The sequence below is a fragment of the Coffea arabica genome, chromosome 6e (genome assembly GCF_036785885.1).
Source record: "Coffea arabica cultivar ET-39 chromosome 6e, Coffea Arabica ET-39 HiFi, whole genome shotgun sequence".
Classification (NCBI taxonomy): Eukaryota; Viridiplantae; Streptophyta; class Magnoliopsida; order Gentianales; family Rubiaceae; genus Coffea; species Coffea arabica.
In genome coordinates, this window is record NC_092321.1 from 27,489,328 (window position 1) to 27,516,347 (window position 27,020).

Sequence of the window (27,020 nt, forward strand, 5' to 3'; positions counted from 1 at the left end):
CCACAAAACACCTCAAGACCACTTAGCAAAGAGATTTTATGGAATGATTTGGAGTTTTATTGGTTGGATTTGAAGATTGAGCAAGAAATAGAAGGAAGAAATTGAGAGCTTTTCTTTCTTTTCCTTTGAGAGAGAGCCGGCTATGAAGCTTTAGAAATAAGGATGATTTTTGGCAATTTTTTGATATTTATTTGGTAAAGGTAAAGGTAAAGTCAAATGGTCAAAGTCCAAGACTTAATCTTATGGTGACACTTGTCACCTTTTGGTTCAAAACTTATCTTTTTGTCTCTCCAATACAAATATCTTAACACATTGTAAAATAATATCACTTAATACAAAAATCCAACAAGTTGTCAAAAATATAATGCATTTACCGCACTTGCGGGTCCCACGTTCAAAATACGCTCTTAATTTCTCAAAAACTAACCGATACTAGGAAAAATCATTTTAAAACTATCTTTGCTCATAATTTTATAAAGAAAATGTAGAAAAGGCGGGCGATTAAATAAAATAAACCCTAGAAAATTAGAAAATTTTCGGGTTCTCACACTGATACTTTTCGGGGCGTCACAGATCTGCATAAGAAAATAGAGATTATTCGAAAGGAAATAGAGTTTCAAAAGAGATTAGCTGAACACTGAGAAGGACGATGGGAATAAGAATATTTGGAGAAAATTGAACTACGACACCAGAACATAGAATTGAAAAAGAAATACAAAAGGATTCCAGAAGAGGTACGGAATAAGTTTGAATTAGTGCATTTGCCTAGTCGAATAGTATCTTAAGACATTCCTAGTCAAAGTTAGCCATTAGTGAGGTTTTGCCTGAAATAGTTGTAATCATTGGACTATGCGTAGTGAAATTTTTATGTAGTAAGCTGTATTCCTGTTGGGAACTGTAACAGCCCCACTTTCCCCTAAGGCGAACCAAAGGGGTTAGCGGACTGCCTGCCCAGCTCTCGCCAGGACTAACGGATCAGTTTACGTCGATCTATTACGTTCCGGAACATACCAACGTGCGCAAATATGTCAAAATCACAAAATAAATAAAAACGAAATTCGAAGCCGAAGATGAATAGTGCTGGACACGTCAGAATCCAGATACTAGGCCGAGAGTAGCCAAAATTTTTCTTTCGCCGTTTGAAATACGAGTTGATCCAAAATTCAACCAAATATCAACCAAACATACACACATTGAAATGTAACATTTTCAAGCCAAAACGGCATATCAAAAATCATTCACTATGAATATACATGTTCGGTTTGCCAATCAAAAGAAAGTGAACCCAATACACATTAGGGTTTCATTCGAAGAGCTATCCAAAAGATGCATTTACATGAGCTCAACTTGACAACCAACAAGTATAACCTTTCCAAAAGTGGTCATTTTCTTGGAAGGAAAACAAATGGAACGGAATGAGCTTAAGCCCAGTGAGTTACTACCACATAAGCACAAGGATCATATAAGCATAATCTTTCATTTCGAGTACACAATTAAGAATTAAAACAAGTCGGTAAAAGGATACGGATGGCTCTCAAGAGCCCATTTCCACGCTTACATTCTTGATCCAATCTCATTGACCCTCCGTCAATGTTTAAGAATACCCGACCGTAGACCTCACTTCACTCCATTCCTTCCACCAAACATACCCCAACCGGGCCCGCACTCCAATCAGTCATTTTGGTAATACTCGAGTATACCGGAACCAAGAGTCTCATTACTACAAGATTTCCCAGTACAGTCCCCGTGGCACGTCAATATTCACGACCAAGCCCTCGCCGGCTCGATCCAATTGACTACCTACGGGGTTGAGCTCAATAATACAGTAAGGCCGTTGGACATTCGTCCAAACGACACCAAATCAGTTTTCCATGAATGGAATTCAATATCTCATATAGCAAGTGCAGTATTTCAGTAAAACGGTAAACAGTCCTGAATGGAATCACAAGGGGGTGAGGGCGGTCAAGTACACCCTCACCTCAATCATTTTCAATAGCCATATTAGCCGTCAAGGCATCAAATTCACATATACCAAAGCCACATTGTAACATTTAAGTGAGTAGTATACTCACCAATCAATTCAGTGCTATTTCATGCACTTCCGTCAGGAGAATGTCGTGAACCACCGTCACGCCCTAGAACACGTAAACAAATGCAATGAGACTCGATAACGAGTCACAAAACAATGTTGATCACAACCCCAATAGGGTTTTGCAAACATATACAAGCATTATAGCAAACCAGAAAATCAGGAAATGTAACTCATTTGACCCAACAACAAAAACAGTTTTGGCCTCCTAATGCGGTAATGGCACCAATTTCACTACGATTATCGGATGAGGGTGTAAGACCCACCATCGCGAAGCTAAGAGACAGGGATACAACAATGTAGAAGGCCACTCAGTCCCAATCCTAGCACAACTAGGTCAAAAATGCAGAAAACCAACCCAGAACCGTAATTGCAGGTTCCCAAATCACACAAAACTGTAATCAGTCCAATTCAGTCTATACAGGTCCAAATGCATTGATTCCAAAGGCATATGATAGCTAAGACATCAAGCTACATTTCATCAGAAGACACCAACAACAAAATCCAAACCAATTCCAGTCAAACCAGACGTTTACAATCACAGTTCGCACATTCTGATCACCCAGAACAGCAACAGTAAAAACAGTATAACTCACTCTACACTACTCAAAATGTCCTGAAATTTTGCAGGCACTTCAAACTCATCAATACCTACAACTTTCATGTTTTGAGCAAAGTCTAATTCTGCCTCTAACCCTATGATCCAAAACCGGACAGAATTGGGGGTTATCAACCCTAACTTTTCTCATTTCAATCCAAACCCAAAATTGATTGCAATTTCCTATCATATGCACCTACTAGAGCCATAGCCCCTTATTACCAACCATCAAAAACAACCACACCATCAAGATCACATAAAACCAGAAAATTCCTCAAAAAAATAAAAACTTAACCAAATCACTTCAAACCAAGAAATAAACCACAATTTCTAACACAATAGCCACCATTAGGCATAAATTCAACATCATTAGGTGTAAGAGGATAGTCAATCACTGCTTACCAAGTAAACAAGAGAGAGGAAGTGGTAGACCACCTTAGCTCCTCCAAAAAAACTTCACTAAGCAACTCACTAGCACCTAATGGAAAGCTTTTATGGAGAAGAAACTAGTTGATGCAATTGGTTTGGAAGATTGAGCTAAATGGAAGCTTGAAATTTGAAGCAATTCTCTTCCTTCTTGAGCTTGAGAGAGCCGGCCATGGAGGAGTAAAAATGAGTGAATTTTGAGCAATTTTTAAGATATTTAACCTTTTGGTCAAAAAAGTCAAAAATTGGATTAGTAACTCTTAAATCCTATCCAATGATACCATGACACTTGGCACCTCATTAATGCATTCCTATCCTTTCTTTTCTCTCTCACATCAATCATTTCACACACTCTACTTATCTCTTAACACCCAATAAATTTTACACAGTATCCGGAATTTAACCTAATTGGCCGAATTTTTCCGAACTTTTCGCACTAGTGGGTCCCACGTCCAATATATATTCTTAATTTTTCAAAAACTACCCAATGCTAGAAAAATCATCTAAAAACTATAATTACTCATAAAAATTCATCAGGAAAATTTCCTAAGCCAGAAAACGCAGAAAACATGCCATTAAAGGAAATAAAACCCTCGGAAAAGATTAGGGTTTTTATGGGTTCTCACAGGAACAGTGGACTTGGTACCTGCTATTTTAATAAGTGCTATTAAATATTGGTGGTTTAGGGTTTTAATTTTTGGTAGTTTCATGAGAAAATCTCATGATTTGAAGTTGTGGTGTGAAATTTTCAGTTTTTATGGTAATTTTCTGCACACACATGATGCTTAAGTGTTGGCCATGGTTTGGTAGTTTTGCTATGTGAAATATCTAGCTTTTATATGCTAGTTTGACTAGCCTAAAGAAAATTCCACCTTGTGATTAGGAATTTCAGTTTAGGGTTTTATTTTCTAACTTGAGTAGGTGACAGTTATATGCTTGATTTAGTAAGTTGTTGGTTTGGTATGTTTATGCTTGAGTAGAAACTATTTTGTGGGAAGGATGAAGCCTTGGATTGGCTAGAAAAAAATTAGTAAACACAAAGGAAATGCCGCTGAAAATTTGTCCACAGGGAACCTTGGGCAGTTTTAGGAAATCTGTTATATCTTGATGTAGAGAAGTTAGAATTGAGTTCCGTTTGTTGAGTTTGAAACTAGATTTAGAGTACTATCAATCACAAAAATTTCAGCATTGTTCTCAATTTCCATGAATATCTGTGATTTTTTAAAATTGACTGAAATTGCATACCTGTTCTATCTCTTACTGGGTGAAGCAGCAACTTTAGGTTGGAATTTGACTGACTTGTGGATTGGATCTTACAATGGTACCTTCTAGAAAGTTGTAACCCTTTGAATCTATTTCCTGACAATATAAAGTCTATAAATTTTGAACTTAAGAAACTTGAGATATGACTTTTCAAATGGTATGGCGCAAAACTAGAAAATTTCTGTTTTCCTAAAACTGTTCCTACTTTCATTTCCAACTTTAGGATTGGAGTTGGTTAAACTATTTTGAGGTTGGCTTATGAGTGGAATTGAGGTTTAAATGAAAGGAAATGAGTTTCTTCAAATCATTTTAGGTCGGACAATTTCCAACTTTGTATTTTGAATGCCTTTTCTAATTTCTCCAAACGTTTAATGATAAGTGGTACTCTTGTGCTCTAAATGACTTTTGCCAACGTTGATTGTAAGTACATGAGGATTACTTCTCGATTGGAACAAGCAAATATTATATTTTGATAAGTTATACGGGTATAAAACTTATAAATTGATGCATATTCTAAATAAAGTTTTGGAACCTTAATTTCTTCCTATAGTTTGGCTTTGTATTGCTAGTCTTTTACTATAGTATGTGACCACAGGCCTCGAGAGAGTTCAAGAGGGCATTTGATCAAAATATCCTGAGCTATTCAGTGATCAAGGTGAGAATTTCGAGGACAAAATTCTTTTAAGAGGAAGAGAGTGTGAGAACCCTCACTTTAAAACGCAATTTCCCTAAACTACATGCCTTGCCCTAAGATTTAAACCACTTTTTATATGCCCTTGCATTATATTCTACATGTGTTACAACAATTTCCTTGTATTGTATTTCATTTCCTCTACTTGAATTAACACATTTCTTTGAGTTAGTTTTAGTTTATTTCACCACTTACATTTTTACCAAATATTATTTTATTGTGGTTGGGACTTTATATGATAGGTTAGAGTTTTTAAATAAGTATTGGAACATTTGGAAGGGTTGAAACACCATTAGTCAAAGATTAAGGAAGAAATGGACAAGAATTGGGCCAAGTGGCCAAATCCTAGCCATGCATCTTGTTTGACCAAAGATTAGAGGAAATTTAAACCATTCTTGGCTCTATTATTTCTTATGTTGGCTGAATTCTTGAAGCTTCTCAAGGAAGAGAGAAAACTCCATTTTTCTTGCTTTCTAACCCTAGTTTGATCAAGAGCTAAAACCAAAAAAAAAAGAGTTTGAGTTAGTAGAGTGAATCTCCTCCAACCCTAGAGAATTTGTTTCAAGCTTGAAGCTTTCATTTTGGTGGATTGTTTTGGTGATTCAAGCTTCTTGCATGAGAGGTAAATAATCTTTAAATCTTGATTTTATGGTGTTATATCATGTACTATCAGTTTTAATAGCAAGCTACAAGTTATTTGGATGAGATTTGTGATTAATCTTCTTGAATGAAACAAGTAATAGTTGGGTTAGTTAGTATGCATACCATGTGTTTGATGAAATGTTTAAACTTTGTTCATGGTTTTTTATGAAGTATTAACATGTTTTAGACCCCTTTTGAGTTAGATTTAACACTTGATATATTGTTTAAGTGAAAATCATGAAAGGATGAAGGTTGGTGACATGAAGGAACTTGTGGACTGTTTTCTTTGTTCTTGGCTGACCGGTTTTGGAAGGAGAGGTTTCTCCTTGATTTTTGTGGTTTATTTGCACCTTAATAGTGCCTAAGAAACTTGGCTAGACATTTGTTAAGCTCATGTGTGAGTTGGAATGAAATTTAAGCAAGTAAAGTGGTTGGTTGGACCACTAGTGGACTGTTTTGGTTTCTCTTGATGACTAGACTGCTATGGTCATTCTTAATCATGTTGATGTAATTCATTTTGAACTCCAATGGCACTAGGTGACCTAAATCCCTGTATATGAACATTAGAGTACTGATTTGGGTGAATTTGAACCAAAACGAATGAAGATAGCACCAAGAACTAAAGTAGTTTTGCTTGAGGTTAGGGTTGATCCAGAGTTGGAAAATCAGCCGAATTGTCTAAGCTACTGGTACTAATAGGAGACGAACTAGAGTATGAATGGTACTGTTGGAAAGCCCTTCGAGTCTAGTTTCCAACGCCACTAACGGCACCTGATTCTGACCTTCCTACAGTGAGATATAGCCGTTTTCCCAAGACTGCGTGGGCGCGACTGTTTTACCTGCGAAGAACAACTTGAGCTTGGATGAAACTTTTCTTTTGCCCAACTTTCTTGCACTTGTCAAACTTGTTTTCTCATGAACTTTTACTGCATTTTGGGCCTAACTTGTACGGTGAATTGAGTAGATTTAACCACTCACTTGGTCACCTAATGAGCTCACTTTTGGGTTAGAATTGAGCCTAGTTTGTTAATGATTTCACTCGTTGCCCTAGGATTGGGAAACGATGGTGAACGTTACCAAGGAACGTCAACTCTACATTGCTTGACAGGTGAGTGTTCCAAGTACATGAAAATATTTACGTGGAATGTCTCCTTGCTTGAATAACATGCTTACTTGGTTAAAGTAACTTCTCTTGAATTGATAACCTTTGGGACGAGGATGTATTTTATCATACTCGATCCTTTGTAGTTCACTTCATGATATTAATATGAGATGAAATGTTTTGCTTGCACTTGACTTGTTGGTTACTCGGGTGGTTATCCCACGACTTATGTGTTACATGCTCATTATTGTTAGACAATGCTAGGTACTTAATTTCTTGTCTCATAGATAAGTATGTACTTTATTGCACTTGATCTCGCTTGACTAAACTTTGATATTTTGTTAAAATATGTATTGACCGTTTTGTTATAACTGATATGTGACCGGATTTGCTAAAGAGATTTCTAATTTTCTCCAGTTCTTCTTATTTGATCAAGTTTCGTAACCATCCGATTTTCAACTGTTTGGACTTGAAATGCTTGAATTGCTTAAAACATGATATATTGAACTTAATTGTGACTTGAACCTGTTTAGGCGAGTGTGCTCTTATGTATACTCAATTGACCCGACTTGACTAAACACTTGATATCTCCTTCACGCATGAACAAGTTACTTGATTTGTATATTGACTTGAAATATTTGAAATACTTGAGAATATGAATTACTGGACATTACTTGAGAGTATGAATTACTGGACAGTACTGGAATACTTGAGATTATGAATTACTGGACACTTGTGACTTGATTCTGGCTAGGCGAGTGTGTCATTATCACACTTGGCCTCCCTTTCTTGAATGATCTTGTACTCACTTGAACTTGATTAACCTGTACTTGTGTTTGTGCTTGTATTTGACTTGCCAGTGCTGAGCGGCCGTATGTACCACACTCCATCTGAGTGGGAGGTACCTCTCATCCCGTCTCAGTACTTTTATCCTGATTAAATCGATTGGAGAGTTATCTCATCGACACTAGGGCTGAGCGATCGCATGTACCACACTCCATCCGAGTGGGAGGTACCTCTCATCCCGTCTCAATACCTCTATCCTGTTTTGTCGAGTGGAGTGTTATCTCCTCAACTAACTGGTATATTCGAATATTACCACCACTGTTTAATTCTGAATACGAAGCGTTAAGTGACAACTAACATCTCCAAACTTTACTCTGTGAGCATTGGATAATTGCCAATGACTCCAATCTTGATTACTGAATACTTGGGGGTTATAAGCCATAGCCTGAATTACTGTATATCTGGGACTATAAGTCCAACCCCGGGGCTAGTTGGTCAAATCGAGCCGGCAAGAGCTTGGTTGAAAAGATCAACGAACCTTGGGTACTTCTTGGATGTTCGGACCTGGTAGGGGGTGATGGTGAACGGAAACTGGTGTAAAGTGGGGATCTACGGACGTTATACATTTGTGGTTGACGGAGAGTCAACGGACCTTGATCAAGCTACTGTGGAACTTGCTCCTGAGAGCAACCTATATCCTTTGACATGAATGTGTTCCTTACTGCACCATTTTGCATGTTTTATCTGGCTATTTGCTCAATTATATACTGCATTATAATCTCATCAAAGTTGACTTGTTTCTTGATGTCTGAATATGCTATCTTGTCTCGTATTTTACCTACTTAATTACTTGGAATCTCATTGGGCTTCTAGCTCATTCCACGCCATTTGTTTTCCTTACAGGGATGAGAAAATGAGAGGTTGACTTTAGGAAGGCCTCGTTTTCTTTTAAGTTTGTTAGTTGCTGGTGTGAGCACTGCATAGCTGTCTAGCCAACTTGTTTGGTTTGATTTTTGACAAGTTCGACTCTTTGGTTGTAATAATTTCGTTTTCTTTTGAGGGTCTATTTGTAAATCTTCATGTTATTTGACTGAGTCCTAGCGAGAGTTGGGCAGGCGGTCTGCCAAACCCTTGGGTACGCCCTAGGGTTATGTGGGGCTGTCACATTGTCTACCTAGTAATTGATGGTATTGAGCTAGTAATTGATGGTTTTGATGATATAGTGCTTGTTAGTATTGAGGTAGTATATGAATTTTTAGAGTAGAAGTGAATTTTCAGATTTGATGATGAACCTGCCCTGTTTCTGACCTGCATATTCATCCATGATAGGGGCCGAATCAGGTCTTACTCAAAACATGAGAGTTGTAGGGAATGGAGCTAACAATCTTCCTGTAAAATTTCAGCTTAATCGGCTCACTGTATCTTATGAAATGACTAAAATAACCCTGACTGCCCAAATGCCCTAATTCGCGGACAGTTTTCTATTTTCTCTGAAATTTCGATTTTTGACCTTGAAAATGAAAGAACTGGGTGTCGATGTTTTCACAGGAAATGTAGGTATCTGTCTTACCTTCAAAACGCCATAAAATATATCCTAATCTGATAGGATGTTAATTGTTAGTATTTTTATTGATAATTTTCCTCTTTATCCTTGCCAAATATTGCTTTAATTGTCGACATATACTTATATTTGGTATTTGGATCTATTTATAGGAAGTGGAACTGAAAAGCGTTTTAAAATGGGGACCTTCTTGTGAAGATTGCTACACACGTGAGAGATTTCCAAAAGCTCCACAAACCTGGCCCACATGATGCTAAGCAACGGATTTCATTTCCATTTGCTGATGAAGAGTTGCCTTCCTATTATTAAGTCCAGACAAGTCCACTAGCAATAAGAAATCAAAAGGAGAGAATTCAGCAGGGACCACGTAACAAAGTTGATGGATTGATTTAGAAAATGTGTTCTTCTTTTGGGAGTACTTTGATGATGAAAGTAGCTTTTCTATTTGCTTCCTACGTAACTAGTTCTCTGATGAAACTAGTGCAGAGGACATTAGACTAGTTTTCTCTCTACGGAGGAAAAGATAGGAACTTTGGTTTTTAGAATAGGAGTTGTTCTTTCTTTTGTTGTGTGGTGTGGAGTTTTCTTCAGTGGTTGGATTTCTTCCTTCTCTTCCATGAGACTTGTTTTATTCCATTAGACTACGGAGAATCAAATTCTCATTCTAGACTATTGGCAAGAAATAGATGTCTTTGAAGTCAATTAAATTGCGTGAAAATTTTCTTATGAGGCGTGGCTAATCTTCTCATCTAGTCAAGAATCAACACGACGACGCATTCCCAAATATCTGTGGGATCGAATTAATTTTCATATGTTCCTTGATATGTTAATATTTGCATGTTTTCTATTTGAATTTTCATGGGATTATTTTGTTAATTGGATATCAAGGGCCTGATGTACAATTTGACTTATTAATCTCCTGTCACATTAATCAATTAAATTTGTAATTGTATAATTGGTTAATATAAGTGGCAACTAGTATTTTCACATACTAGGGGAATGGGCAATCTGATTTAAATAACCCTCGTAGCGTGTTATTAATTTGAGTTAGGCTTTTCTAGTTTTTAAGGCAATTAAGAAATTAATTCCTACAGTCGTACTTAGGAGTATTTCCTGGTTAGGGGTAATCAACGGTCGTACCTTGGTTATCAATAAATTAAGAAAAAACTGGTCATCAGAGCTTTTCAGCGACTATAACTAACCTGTTAATAAAATTAAGTGAACCTTCTTTGTGAGGACCCGCAAATTTCTCATATTTTTTCTCAAAAATGCCCTTTTATTTGGAAATTATTATTTATTAAAGCCCTACTACCCAATTATTCCACAATAAGTGTAAATAAACCTAGAAAGTAGGGTTTCACTTTTGGTTTCAAGATTGGAGCAAAATTAGGGTTTTCGCGATTTATCGCCGGATGAATTTTCGGTACTGAGCAAGGATCAAATTTGGTGATTAAAAGTGACTTTTAAGTGAGAAATAATATGTGATTAGGAGCAATGATATAGAGTTGGTGAATAGGAAGTAAAAACCCTAGTACGTGTGTTTTTAAGAAAAACGGCGCGAACCGACGGGTACCGCGCACTACCGATTGAACGCACCACTTGACCACCACTTTCTTACCATACAAGCTTATTGATATTTGAGCAAAATATCTTCTTAATTGTCAGCTGCCTTTGACCGAAAATTGAGGCTAAAATAACAAGGAAAAGGAAAGAGAAAAATGAAAGGTGGTGGTGGCGCCACCCTAGAGTTTCTTGACCAAGAGTTGGTCTTTCTTCTTATTTCCAAATTTTGCACTTTTCTCTTCATTTTTTCTGCTGCTGGCCGACCAAAAGAGAGAGAGAAAGGGAGAGCAAAAGAAAACTTCTTTCTTCTTGAATCTTAGCCAAATCAAGTGAGAAAATCGATTTCCAAACCGATTAAAGTGTTAATTGTGAGTTGGGAAGCTAGAGGAACTAGAAATTTTCAAAGGAGGTGGATTATCACTCATCCAAGCTTGTCTTTGAGGTATTAAATCTGATCATGGTCCTTGATCTTTTAAATCTTGCGTTAAGATGTTATTTAGCTTAAGTTTTGTCTTGATTTCAAGATGTGCAAGTGATTGTGATGATTATTGGATGAAATAAACAAGTTAGGGTTTTGGGGATTTGCTGCCAAACTTGATGTATGATTCATATAGGTTGTATTTAAGGTTATATAAGGGGTTTTGGTGGTGTTGGAAGTAAGAAATCAAGGAAGGTTGCATTGAAAACTGAAAAGTTCAGATTTCTGGAAAATTTCCCCTCTTTCTGCCCGGTTTTGTTTCTGCATATTAGAGGCCGAATTAGCCTTAGGTTAAAACATGAAAGTTGTAGATAATGGTATTTTATAGGTACCTACAAAATTTCAGCTCAATCGGAGCAACGTAGGTGGTGAAAAGACCAAAATATCCTCACTGTTTTAAGGTTTTTCCCAGTAGTCCGTTTGGTCAGTTTATCCAGTTTATCACGTTTATTCACTAGGATCCGCACTGATTTAGCTTTTTTCCAAAACATGAAAGTTTTAGTATTCTGACTTAGCTTTTAAACGCCTATAATAACACCTTAATCGGACCTTGGTAACCTGAGATATGACCATTCCAGTACAGAGCGGTTAAATAGCCGACTAGTTAGATTTTGGTTCTGTAAATTGAGGATTTGATTAGGTTGCATTGGAAACTGGACTTAGTGATCTTCATAAACATTGTATCCCTGTGTCTTAGCTTCGAAATGGTATAAGTTGCGCCTCAATCCGATAAGCGTAGCCTCGGATGTGTTATTTCCGCAACCACACATCAAATCTGTCTTTTGCTAGATTGTATTTCCGCACTTGTTATTACTTTGATTCTTATTCTTATGATGTTATGAGCCTAGGGAACGGCTATTGACTTGGATTTATGATATATATGACTTTATGATTGGCTGAGGAAAAATAATGAAGCCAAAATGGCTGGAAAATTAGGTAAATACAAAGGGCGTGCTGCCCAAATTTTCGCTCGAAGGCTAGGTTTCTATTTGAACTTGTATACTTTTGTTTGGCCAATACCATGACCGGCTTTCCATTTTAAAACATGATTTTTCATCCTTGGGTTCAAACAACCCTCTTTTTACTTGAAAGTCATCTTTACACGTTTTACTCCTAATTAGTCGGGTTTCTTTGTTTCCCGTAAATGTTTTGCTCGATAAACTGTAATATGTTCTCTTGTTCAACCTTAGGTTTCATTGGTGACTAAGGGTAATATCCGGAAGGATATTTTGCACGTTATTTTGCATAACTAGGTGAGTGTTCCTTGTTTGCTATATTTCCTTGACTTATTGGCTTGTTATTATTGATTGATAATGTGTTAAGTGCTTTCAATGATTGTTAAAACGAGTTTTCTAGGCGAGGGTGTACTTTATCGCACTCGACCTAAATAAATGTGAAATTTTCAATGATTAAGGATTAAATGTTACTTGTGCATGAATGTAAGCCTTTTTGCTGAACTGGCCACTGCCCTTCGTTACCGATCGACTCGAGCCAGAAGCGGATTCGGTCGGGCGATATGGTGACCCTGGGTGAATTTGGTATACTCGAGTATTACCTTGTAGTCCGGCCACGTCCGGATGGGTGGAGTCCGGCCAATGTCCGGATGGGTGGAGTCCGGTCAACGTCCGGAAAAGGGATAAACGAACAAAAGGATGAACGAGGGATTCTACTTACAAAAATGTAATTTTAAACGATTGGAGGAATAAGGGGAAAAGTCAGGGGAACGAACGAACAAGCAAATAGCTCCATGTGGGCCGTATCCTTTTAATCAATGTTACTATCGCTTTCCATTGTAAATGTTTCTTGAATTATTGATACTCCATGTTTAATGTATTGAATTGATTGTTTGATTATCTGTTCGGAACCTCACTGAGCTTTTAGCTCACCCCTTTAGTTTTGTTTTCCTTAACAGGGGACGACGAGCAGGATGAGAGCATAGACTAGCCTAGTCTAGGTCTTTTGTTTCTTTTGTAATGGTTCTCGCCCTAGTGCTTGGCACGGGCTGGTTGTATGGTGAAGTGAGAACCTTTGTACATTTGATGGCTGTACTTCCTTTTGAGATAGCAATGTATATAAGTTCTGCTTTAAGTTTGGATTTCTGCCCTATTTATTCTTGTGATTTATTCTGGATTTGATTAAGGAACGACTGAGTTCCGGCAAGAGCCGGGCAGGCGACCCGCTGAACCCTGGGGTACGCCCTAGGGTGAGGTGGGGCCGTCACATTCTTTGCTTCAATGATCGGATGAATGGACTATGTCTGCGTAGTTGTATCCTTGGCTAGAATTTATGTGACAGCCTCACCTCCTCCTAAGGCGAACCAAAGGGTTCGGAACTCTCGCCGGAACTCAGTCGTTCACTTCAATCCTCAATCAAAACTAGATTAAACCCACAAGAATAAACATAACGATAAACCAAAACTTAAAGCGAAACTTATATACATTGCTATCTCAAAAGGGAGTACAAACGTTAAATATACAAAGGTTCTCAATTCTTCATACATCCAATCCGTGCCAAAAGGTAGGGCGAGAACCATTACAAAATCAGAAATCTAGGCTAAGCTAGTCTATACCAAGCTCCCGTCCCGGCTCACCTTCTCCTGTTAAGGAAAACAAAACTAAAGGAATGAACTAAAAGCTCAATGAGGTTCCGAACACATAATCATACAATTAATCCAATACATTAAACATAGTGTACCAATAATTCAGGGAACATTTACAATGCAAAGCGATAATAACACATTCATTAAAAGGATACGGGCTCACAGGGAGCCATTCAATCGTTCGTTCATTCATTCTCCTGTCATTCCCCTTATTTCTCCAATCATTTAAAAATGCATTTTTGTAAGTAAAACCCTCGTTCGTTCATTCATTTCATTCACCCCCTTTCTGGACGTTAGCCAGGCTCCACCAGAATTCAAGGTAATACTCGAGTATACCAAACGTTCACACCCAGGGTCACTATATCGCCCGACCGAGTCCGCTTCTGGCTTGAGTCGATCGGTAACGAAGGGCAGGTTCCAGTTCAGCCAAAAGGCTTACATCATGCACATGTAACGTTTCAATCATTCAATCATTGAAAATTTCACATTTTCTTTAGGTCGAGCGCGATAAAGTACACACTCGCCTAGAAAACTCGTTTTGGAAATCCTGGAAAGCACTTGACACATTGTCAAACAATAACACAAGCCATGAAGTCAAGGAAAATATAGCAAACAAGGAACACTCACCTAGTTATGTAAAATAACGCCCAAAATATCCTTCTGGGTCTTACCCTTAGTCACCGAGAAAACCTAAGATTAAATGAGAAAGAATATTACAGTTCATCTAGCACAAACAATTAGGTGAAATCAAAGAAACCCGACAAATGATGAGTAGAACGTATAAAAATGACTTTAAAGTGAAACGAGGGCATTTGGACCTGTGGACGGAAATAACTAGGGTTTCATAAACCAAACTCAAAAGGGTTATAAAATTTCCAACGGAAAACACTTGAACCAAAGACAAGTCGGAATCCAACTAGATAGGCTAAGAACTATTGTTTTCGGAATCGTTTATGTGGTTCAAAATCAACTCATATTCAAGTAGATATTATAGACTAAATGTCTTGATGAAAACTATGTAGAAAGGAGGATAAAAGACCTTAATTTCACACTTAAATCCTCACTTGAAAGTAGTTCATTTATAGCCGAGAAAACCCTAACTCATTCCTCTTTATTTTGGTACGGAGTAAGTAAATATTTGGAGTTCCAAATGGAAGAGGTATCATGTTTTAACATGGTAAAACGGTCATGGTAGTTGCCAAGCGGAAATATATGAGTTCAAATGAAAAAGAGCTTCTCGAACACCCTTCGAGAGCACCAAAATAGTTGTCCATGAAATACGCCTAACTTGACACAAAACACATTTCCAAAACCATTTTTAACTCACTCACATTACAGGAAAATAAATAGACGGCATTTGCCCCTAAAACTTCATTTTCTTCCTACAATCAAATACCCAAACTTGCAAGAATCAAACACAATCACACATACGGTTAACAAGCAATAAAATACATCCAATTAGGCCACAATACCCTTTACTCAAAGCCAATTAGAAGCTCAAAAGCCAACCATTAGAAAACCCCCAAATTCAAAACCCTAGAACCGGAATTTATCCCCACAAGCGGCAATTTTCCGCAAACAACCGCAATTAACGTACAAAAGCTCCATTTAACACCATTTTAATCCATCAATCCAAGACCAATCCATGACTATCATATAAAATCAAAAAAATACCCAATAAATCAGAAATTGAACCAACTTGACTTAAAACCATGAAATCATCCACAATATAGCATCTCTAACCTTTACAAGCCACTAATTAACCACTATTAGCACCAAAAGAGAATTTCTTAACAACTCACCTTATGAGCTCAAGAAAGGTAGAAACTTAAGGCTTCCCCTCCAAAAACAACTCCACCAAGACCTCTAACCCTACTTAGCTAGCGCTTGTACGGAGTAGTTTGAAAATCCAACGGTTAAAACTCAAGATTTGAGTGAAAATTGAAGTTAGAAAATGATGAGCTTTCTTTCTTTCTCTCAAGGTGCATGGCTAAACAAGGGAAGGAAATGAAGATATTTTGGGGCCAAAATAGTATAAAAGAGAAGGAAACAAGCGGTCGAAGTTGGTGGCCGCCTGTGCCACGTCACAATCCGGCCGGATTCTTGGCCGGATTCAAGGCAGAGGCAAAACACATTTTTTTTTTTCAAAAGGTTCCAACAATCCGGCTGGCAATCCGACCAAGAACTGGCTGGATTTGCGGCCGGATTTGAGGCAGAGACGAAACTAATTTTTTGTCCAAGACCCTTCAACAATCCGGCCAGCAATCCGGCCAAGAACTGGCTGGATTTGCGGCCGGATTTGGCCCTTTCCTGTTTTCACAAAAATGTTTTCTTTCCAAGCTTGAACGACGCTCATCCGTTCTTCCAATAAAGATACATATATATAGATCCATATAAGCTCACACAACTACACGTAATATACACAATCACACGTTCATATATATGCAATGAAGGCCTCCTTAGAAATGGATGGAGAATGGTTTTCTTTTCAATTTAAAAAGAACAGGGAGAATAACCAAAATGCTGAGACAAATGTGAAAATTTTTAGGGTTCTCACAATTTATTTATTATTTATTTAATTTCTATTTACATTCGTAGTAATTAATCATTTATTTTTGGTTAAATTGTTTAATTATTTTTAGTTTCATTTTGATAAAAATCCCCCGTGTCCCGAACTTGAAAAGAATCGAATTTTTTTCACACAAAAAATTTATATTTTTCTTGAGCAGGTATTTATTATTGCACAGGCTCGACACCTGTCAATTTTTGGCACCGTTGCCGGGGACTGACGTTAATTATTTGTTTCTTTTTAAATTCATTTTTTTTTCTAATTTTCTGATATTTTTCTAGTTTATGCCTCGCTCTTCTCGTACAGGTGAATTAATTTTTGACCCTGAAGTAGAGAAGACAGCGCGTAGAACGAGGAAATAAACCAGGCAGCTCAGGGAGGAACAATACGGTATTGCACCTCAGGGACTTGATCCAGAGGTTGAGCCGACAAATTTGTCTGGTGACAATTCGAGTGATTCAGACCAAGAGAAAGTCACTATGGCAAATGCACGAACATTAAGGGAGTTGGCTGCACCTGATTTAAATTAGCAACCCTTGTGCATTACTTTTCCACATTTAAATGATGACACCTCCTTTGAACTAAAATCTGGTCTAATTCATCTCTTGCCATCTTTCCATGGTCTACCAGGTGAGGAGCCCTACAAGCACTTGCAAGAGTTTAACGTCGTTTGCAACAGCATGAATCCCCCAGGAATTACAGAAGAGCAAATAAAGATGAGGGCCTTCCCCTTCTCTTTGAAGGACTCCACGAAAGACTGGCTCTACTACCTACCGTCTGCTAGTATCACCACGTGGGACCAACTGAAGAAAAAATTCTTGGACAAGTACTTTCCGGCGTCTCAAGCTGCAAGCCTAAGGAAGGAGATATGTGGCATCAACCAACACCTAGGCGAGTCTCTCTATAAGTACTGGGAGAGGTTTAAGAAACTGTGCATCAAATGCCCTCAGCATCCGATAAGTGAGCAACTGCTCATCCAATACTTCTATGAAGGGCTACTCTTCAGGGACAGAAGCATAATCGATGCTGCAAGTGGAGGGGCGTTGGTGAACAAAATGCCTCGAGGAGCATGGGAGTTGATTGAAGGGATGGTTGAGAACTCACAGTAGTTTGGTTCAAGAGAGGACATCCCGACGCGTAAGGTGAATGAGGTAGAAATATTCTCTATCCAACAGCAACTCTTCGAATTGACGTCCTTCGTGAGACAATTAGCTGTGGGGAGTGCCTCACAAGCCAAAGTGTGTGGGGTGTGCACTGCCGTGGGTCATCCTATGGAAATGTGTCCACTAGTTCAAGAAGAAACTGCAGAACAAGTGAACATAGCTAGCCACGCGCCCGCGCCAAGAAAGCAGTATGACCTATACTCAAGCACCAACAATCCTGGTTGGAGGGATCACCCCAACCTTAGCTATGGAGGAAATAGGCAGTCTAACTTTGTGTCAAATAGACAGCACGGACACCAACAACAGTACCATCCTCGCCCACCACCACCACCACCACCCCCTTCAAACTCAAGTCCGTCCATGAAAAAGATGATGAAGCAATTACTTGCTAATCAACAAAAGATGGATTCAGACTTGCAAAGCATGAGGAATCAACTGGGACAGGTGCAATCATTGCAAAATCAAATGAATCAAATGGCCATAACGATCAACTGTTTGGAATCCCAAATTCAAGGGAAGTTGTCATCTCAACCTGAGGTGAATCCAAAGAATGTAAGTGCAATGGCCTTGAGGAGTGGCAAGGAAGTCCAAGGACCCGAACCTGTGATTCCTAAAAAGTAGGATGAGGAATAGATTGAGAAAGAGTTGGAAGAGGAGGGCAGAGACAACAAAAATGTAAAGGTACTCCCGAACCCAATTACTACAGCTAAAACTAATCCACCTCCCTTTCCTAACAGGTTAGAGAAACCAAAGAAGCAAGACAAGAAAAAAGAAGTCTTGGAGATCTTTCGCAAGATGGAGATCAACATATCTCTACTGGATGCGATTAAACAAGTACCCAAATACGCAAAATTTTTGAGGGACCTGTGTGCCAACCGCAAGCGGTTGAAGGGGGATGAACGAGTTATAGTTGGGGAGAATGTTTCAGCAATTGTACAAAGGAAACTTCCACCGAAATGCGGGGACCCAGGTATGTTTACTATTCCTTATAGGATAGGTAATAGTTTGATTGGAAAGGCCATGTTAGACCTAGGAGCCTCGATTAATGTCATGCCAAAGTCTATTTATGCTTCCTTGAACTTAGACCTTTTGAAAGAGACTGGAATAATAATCCAAATAACTGACAGGACCAATGCATACCCTGACGGGTTGATTGAAGATGTTTTGGTAAAAATTAATGAATTAGTTTTTCCAACTGATTTTTATGTGCTTGACATGGAGGATGAACACTCCCATGATCCGTCACCTTTATTATTAGGTAGACCCTTTTTTAGCACAGTTGGAACCAAAATTGATGTTAATAAGGGTATTTTGTCTATGGAATTTGATGGTGAGATTGTTCACTTTAACATCTTTGAGATCATGAAATATCCATCCGATTCAAATGTTGGCTCTGTTTTCTCAGTTAATGTTATTGACCCTGCTATACAGGAGGTTTTTGAAATTGAAGGCAGGGATGAGCTAGAGGTCGCCCTAACCAGGCACTTCGAGTCTGAAATGATCTCTGGGGTAGAATTGAGTGAAGAGCTCAAATATGTAATTGGATCGTTGCGAACGTTACCAACCATGAAGACAAGGTATGACCTCACACCCAATTTTATACCTGAACCTCACAAAAAGTTACTTCCATCTGTGGTGCAGGCACCTGTCTTGGAACTGAAACCGCTGCCGAAACACCTGAAGTATGCATACTTGGGTAAAGGGAAGACATTTCCAGTGATCATCTCCGCGGGTTTATCAAAGATTCAAGAAGATAAACTATTTCGATTTCTCAGGAAATATAAGCAGGCAATAGGATGGACCATGGCCGATATTAAGGAAATTAGCCCTGCGGTGTGTATGCATCGAATTCGACTCGAGGAAGGTGCTAAACCCGTGCGGCAGGCTCAGAGGAGATTAAATCCCCTTATGATAGAGGTAGTGAAGAAAGAGATCCTGAAACTATTGGATGTGGGAATTATATTCGCAATATCAGATAGCCCGTGGGTGAGTCCAGTATAGGTGGTCCCGAAAAAGGCAGGGGTGACGGTAGAACCAAATCAAGAGGGTGAGCTCATACCAATTTGAAAGTCTACCGGATGGCAACAGTGTATCGATTACCGGAAGCTAAACGTCGTCACGAAAAAGGACCATTTCCCCCTCCCTTTCATTGACCAGATGGTAGAGCGATTAGCATGTCGAGCTTACTATTATTTCTTGGATGGATTTTCAGGTTATTTCTAAATTGCCATCGCACCCGAGGACCAAGAGAAAACTACTTTCACATGCCCATTTGGAATATTTGCATATCGAAGGATGCCATTTGGATTGTGTAATGCACCTACTACCTTCCAAAGATGTATGGTAAGTATCTTTTCAGAGTATGTTGAGAAGATTATTGAGGTTTTCATGGACGATTTTAGTGTGTATGGTGAAAGTTTTGAAAACTGTCTAGATAACCTGAAATTGATCTTAGTAAGGTGTATAGAAAATAATCTCGTGTTTAATTGGAAAAAATGTCACTTTATGGTCGAGCACGGGATAGTCTTGGGTCATGTAGTATCATCTACAGGTATCGAGGTTGATAAGACAAAAATAGATGTTATATCTACTTTACCTTACCCCGCGAGTGTACGGGAAGTTCGTTCCTTCTTGGGTCACGCAGGTTTCTATAGAAGGTTCATCAAGGATTTCTCAAAGATTGGAGCACCCTTGTTCCAACTTTTGCAAAAAGATGTATTTTTCGAGTTCGATGAAACATGTAAGGGGGCATTCGATAAGTTAAAGGAGTTCTTAACCTCCTCACCTATTATCCAACCCCCTGACTGGAACCTCCCACTCGAGATCATGTGCGACGTCAGCGATTATGCAGTTGGTGCGGTATCGGGTCAAAGAGTGGGAAAGGCAGCCCATGCTATCTACTACGCATCTCGAGCCTTGAACGGAGCTCAATTGAACTATTCAACCATCGAAAAGGAGCTTTTAGCAGTTGTTTTTGCCTTAGAGAAATTCCGGTCTTATTTACTTGGTGCTAAAGTTATTATTTTTTCTGATCATGCAGCTTTGCGGTATCTGTTGACCAAGAAAGAGGCAAAACCACGATTGATACGGTGGATATTGTTGTTACAAGAGTTCAACCTGGAGATCTGAGATAAGAAAGGGGCGGAGAACCTGATAGCAGATCACTTGAGTCGAGTACAAGTCGTCAAAGATGACCTCCCACTGAGAGAAGCATTCCTTGATGAGCATTTATTTTCTATTAACTCATCTTTGCCTTGGTATGCGGATATGGTTAATTTTCTAGTCACTGATAAGTTTCCTACAAGATGGCCTAAAGCGAAGAGAGACAAATTGAAAAGCGATGCAAAGTTCAACATTTGGGATGATCCTTACCTCTAGAAGCGGGGTGCCAACCAAATTATCAGTAGATGTGTAAGTGAAACTGAATTTCAATCTATTCTAACCTATTGTCACTCTTTTGCGTGTGGAGGTCACTTTGGACCGAAGAGAGTGGATTCTATTGGCCAACCCTATTCAAGGACGCCTACTCATTTTGTAAGTCCTGTGATAAGTGTCAACGAGTGGGTAATATCTCTCGTAGGGATCAAATGACTTATACCCCAATAATTTTTATTGAAATTTTTGACGTTTGGGGTATTGACTTTATGGGTCCTTTTCCTTCGTCCTTTGGTTTTTTTGTATATATTGCTTGCTGTACATTATGTTTCGAAGTGGGTAGAAGGAAAGGCCATCCGCACTAATGATTTCAAAGTGGTTGCAGAATTCGTTAAGTCTAATATTTTTGTCCGCTTTGGGATCCCGCGAGCAATTGTAAGTAATCGTGGTACTCATTTCTACAACAAGACAATGCTGCAGTTTTTAAGAAATACGGTGTCTTGCACAAAGTCTCCACATCCTACCATCCTCAAACAAATGGTCAGGCGGAAGCGTCGAACCGAGAGATCGAGTCGATTCTAGAGAAGATGGTTCGATCCGATAGGAAGGATTGGAGTATGAGACTAGAGGATGCACTATAGGCATACAGAACGGCATACAAGACACCCATTGGCATGTCCCCTTACCGATTGGTATTTGGAAAACCATGTCATCTCTCGGTCGAGTTTGAGCATAGAGCATTTTGGGCGGTCAAGCAATGCAATATGGATATTGAGGAAGGCGGAATTCAAAGAAAATTACAATTACAATAATTGGAGGAGATTCGAAATGAAGCATACGAGAATGCTGTGATTTATAAGGAGAAGAATAAGGTATTTCATGACCAACAGATATCAAGGAAAACATTCGTCTCTGGGCAAAAAGTTCTACTGTACCACTCCAAATTGCAGCTATTTCCAGGTAAATTACGTTCTCGTTGGATCGGTTCTTTTGTTGTGACTAATGTCTTTCATTATGGTGCAGTGGAGATCTAGAGTTTGAAAACGAAGAAAAAATTTGTCGTGAATGGTCACCGTCTCAAGCCGTATTATGAAGGATTTCCAGTTGAACAGGTGGAGATGATGCAACTGGAAGATCCGATTTGCTTAGTTTAAGCAAATTCTGGACTCCGTCTAGCCAAAGACGTTAAACAAAGGCGCTTTTGGGAGGCAACCCAATTTTTGATTTTGTTGATTTTTGTTGTTCAATTCGTTAAATATGTTGTTTCTCACTTGGGTATTGCTTAAACTTGATATTTTCTCTACTATGACCAGGACAGGTGATCATGGCGTGCCCACGCGAGGAGGGCATGCATTAATCTTGCAAGTTCCAACTTCAAGGTCAGTGGATGTTTCTAAAACATGGCATGCCCACGCCATGTTGGAAAAATCCCAACATTCCGAAGTGGAATCTTGGCATGTCCGCATGGAGAGGGCACGCGTTAATGTTCAAAAACTGATTCCCAAGATCAGTAGATATTTTCTAATCTTGGTGTGCCCACGCCATGTTTGACGAACCAGAACAAAGAAAATAAAAAAAATTATTTTTTTTATTTTTTAATTGTATTTTAAGAAAAAAATAATATACAAATAAAATTAATTCAGCAATTAAATTTTTGAAATTTAAATTCAAAAAAATCAAAATACAGTTACTTTCCTTCTTAACATTCGGTTTAGTTTTTCAGCAATTCAATTTTTGAAAAAAAAAAAAAAAATGTAAGACCAAAAACTATTCTTCTTAACATTCGGTTTAGTTTTTCAGTAATTCAATTTCTGAAAATAAAAAAAAAATGTAAGACCAAAAACTATTTTTTTCCTTGCTTTTTCTCTTTTCTTCTTTTTCTTTCTTTCTTTTTCTTTTCTTTCTTTCCTTTCTTTCCCTTTTCTTTCTTCTTCTTCCCCGATTCCTTCTTCTTCCTCGCGCACTCCGCCTTGCTCTCTTCTTCTTGCTCGACTACCACACTCCATCTCCACGGACAGCCAGCCCACGACCTCTCTCCCACGAAGTGCACTGCACTTCACCAGCTCGCCCAAGCTCCTCCTCATCACCTCAGGTCGCCAAGTTCAGCAGCCCACGCCGCTACTAGCCACTCTTCACTGACGCACGGCCATCACCACCACCACCACCACCACCACCACCACCGCACTCTCTCTCGCCAAACACCACCAGCTCCCTCCTTCGCCAAAAGTGTTCACTGTCTCTGCATCTATCTCTCTTCTTTCTCCTCGTGCATGAACCAGCGACAACTGCCCAAGCCACCACCAGTCCGCATCCACCTCTGCTGCTACTGCCATCACGCCACCTCCAAGCTCCATCTTCATCGTTCACCTCTCCACCCTTCCTTTTCCCTCGCGGTCGCCCAGCTCTTCTCTCCAAACTCACACGCAGCTCTCTCTCTCTTTCTCTCTCGTTGTCCGCCAGTTAGCAAGCTCCACCTTACCTTTCTAAGCTCGCAGCCGCGCGCACCACCAGCTAGCCCCCGCCTCTGCGCAACAGCTCCAGCTCCCCCACTGTCACAGCCACCATCCGCAACCCAGCTGTCCACCTCTCTGCTCCGCACCTCTACGCACGCTGCCTCTCGTTGCCTCCACGCCAGAACCAAACACACCTCTCCCACACTTCCATCCGCGCGTCACCACCTACCAATTTTTGACAGGTGGAGGTATTGCTATTTCTCCATCGATTAGTACTTTTCAGGATCTTAAATTGCTGGAATTTGCATTTTTTTTCTTGGGTCTTCTGATTGATAAAGGCAGGAGGTGACTTGGGGATTTTCTGGAGTTAATTTTGGGTGGAATTAATTTTATTTGCTGCTCTATTTGAGGGTATTTTCTGGTATTCATTACATTGCTGAATATTGTTTGGGTTTTAACTACTTGAGGCTTTTATTTCATCTGTGGGGATAAAATTTGAAGGCTCATGTGCCAATTCATTTGTTTGAGAATTGTTGGGGGTCATTTGAGAGTTATTTTTCACTTGGCCCCATTTTAATTTCTGCTATTTTGTGGTACTGATTGGTGTGTTTCGATTTATTAGCGCTTAGGGTTGGTCATTTGAGTTGTTTCTTATTTGTGGGTAGCTCCTTCCTGCATTTGTTTGTTGATTTGAATGATTATTGGGGTTAGTTGAGTGTGTAATTAACTATCCAATTGGAGACAGTTATTGAGATTTTGAGTGGTATTGTGTCTAATTGCTGAAATTTGGTGATTTGTTTAGACATTAACACTGCTCATAGTTTGTTCGAGTGAAATTGGTTGGATGTCCTTTGCCCTTTTTAGTTTAATTGTTGCATTGTTTGGGATTGTTTTCTGGCATTGATTGAACTGGTGGGCATTAATTGGGCCTCAAATTGAGACATCTTTTGACCTTTAGTTGGTCATTTCTGGGTTTGTTTGTTGAATAAGGAGGCGGCTGTGACGCTTGCTTATTGTAGTTGGATTGCCTCTCATTACCTTGTTGCGAATATTCTATCCATTCATTTCAATTGCTAGGTATTATTGGGGCATTTGGATAGCCTGTGGGGCCTGAATTGTGCATTTTGTCATTTGAATTGACTAATAGAGAGGCCCCAGTGGTTATTACAATTGTCATTGCTTTGAATTTGTTGGTTCTAATTTTTGTTGGAAATTGTTGTCTGTTGTTAATTGGAGTGATATTTGGAGAAAATTGTGAAACCCAGATCCTCTTCTAGGTCTAGGACACCTAGGACCTCTCGGCCTCACCCACCTCAACCCACCATTCCCGCCTCTGACCCCTCGCACGATCCCTCTTCCTCTGGGAGAAGGGCTCGTCTTGAGAGGTAAAGAGGTGTTCATATTTCTGACCCCTCACATTTTGGAGGCAATTTGAACTTCACCAAAGCCGCCGACACAGCGATATGCTATTTGTTGTGAACGGTGAATTATTCCTTGCCGCTATCAGGACGCTGCCACATTAAATCTTTTGAATATACCAGTTGACTTTGACCGCTTGATTAATGCCATCGGGTGGCATCCCTACACATATATTGTTGATTGTCCGGCATTTGTTGAGTTGGTTAGGGAATTCTATACCACATTTGAGTTTGACATTTCCACTGGTTACATAGTCTCTACCCCCAATGTCATTCATTTTCGATTAATGGGTCAAGAATTCCACCACTCCATTACTGATTTCAATCTAGCCTTTGGTTTTATTGATAGGGCCTACGCCGACTCTCGTGAGTATGCCGAGAGTGCTTGTGACTACGTAGAGCTCTTCTTCTCTCGCTATAGCTATATTTGGAAAGAGATGTCCGTAGATTGTGTACCTTACGACCCTAGGAAATCCAAGAGCTCTTATCTCAAAGACCTGACTTCTCGCTATATCCAGCGTTTCTTGGCTTATAGTTTCTCAGGCAGGCGACATAGCTCGGGCATTTTATCTAAGTCAGAGTTTTTCTTTATTTGGTCCATGCATAATAACATTAAAATTAATTTGGGGTGCTGGCTAGCTTCTCAATTCAAGTCGATTTTGACTAAAAATAAGCGCCCCTTGATTCTTGGATCATACATTACCCATTTGGCTGTTAATTTGCATGTGCTTGATCACTCTAACCATGATTTGCATGTAGCATGTCTAATGGAGCCTTTAGACATCCCTTGTCTAGAGAAAATGGGCTTGGCTAGGGAGGGTGACAACGGGTGAGAGGTTCCACCACAGGGACCATCTCGTATTCCCCCTCGTTTATCTTTTGCCCGTTCCTCCATTGCTAGCGGTGACCCCGGCCCTTCGACCTCCGCTCCACCTCCTCCAACCCCAAGGGCTGATGACTGGCACCAACTCCAGATGCGAGTTTAGAAACTGGAGGCTCAGGTAACCAATATTGATGCGAATGTGCATAACATGGCGCAGAATTTGGCAGCGTTTATGCACCATGTGGGTGTTGAACCTCAATTTGCACCTAAACCGCCGCTCTTTTGACGACTTAAGGGGAGTATCGTTGCCCTTCTTCTTACTTTTACTGTTTAATTGTCACATTGAGGGCAATGTGTACTTTAAGTGTGGGGGGAGATTTGGATTTGACTAGAGTTTCTTTAAATTGTTGCTTATCTTACTATTGTCTTGATGAATAATTATGGCAACTCACTCGTCTATTGCTGGTTATGATTTATTCTATGAATTTAGTTTAAGTGGCAAGTAAAAGCATGTTATCTTGGTGAATATCATGAGTTTAATGACTTGGAGAAAATTGTGGTTAAATTGTTTAGGCAATATAAATATTTTACTAGCAATTGTTGTGTGGATTGGGCGATTGTTGATCTCAGTTCTCCATGTTAGGAGATGACGTGGGCCATGATCTTTAATTGTCGATATTCTGATGCTTTAATTGCGATTAATAAATGACTCTACTCCACTAGTGTCGTCACCCAGTAACCGAGAGTTTTCACCACAAGTGTCGACTCTCGCGTCAAAAAGTAGCGATATCTATGAGTAGGTAGTCCTAAAGCTGTGAAGAGTTGAGTAACTGGGCTCTTTCATCTAAAAATGTCAGAGTTCACATCAAAAGACTTGAATAGCTTGGGACTGAGCATTTATTAAAAAAAATTTATTATTATAAAAAAATAAAAATAAAAATATGTAAGCTTATGATCATGTTGGCCTGCCGATCCTTGTTCTTCAATGTTGAGATTTTGGTTGTCAGTTGACCCAATTGCTAACTTTTGCTAGTTTAATATTTTGATTTCTTAGACGAGTTAGCCATGAATTGGACGAGTCTATGATTTCAGGAGCTAACCGGGAAAATTATGTCTTGACACTTAGCCACTAAAACTTGATTTTGGTGTAAGCGCAGTTTGGCAATAGATGAAATGAGAGTTAGCCATTGTTGAGTCTAGTGTTCTCATGCTTGAGGACAAGCATGATTTAAGTGTGGGGGGAATTTATAGGGTGTTAATTATTAGTATTTTTATTGATAATTTTTCTCTTTATTCTTGCCAAATATTGCTTTAATTGTCGACATATACTTATATTTGGTATTTGGATCCATTTATAGGAAGTGGAACTGAAAATCATTTAAAAATGGGGACCTTCTTGTGAAGATTGCTACACACGTGAG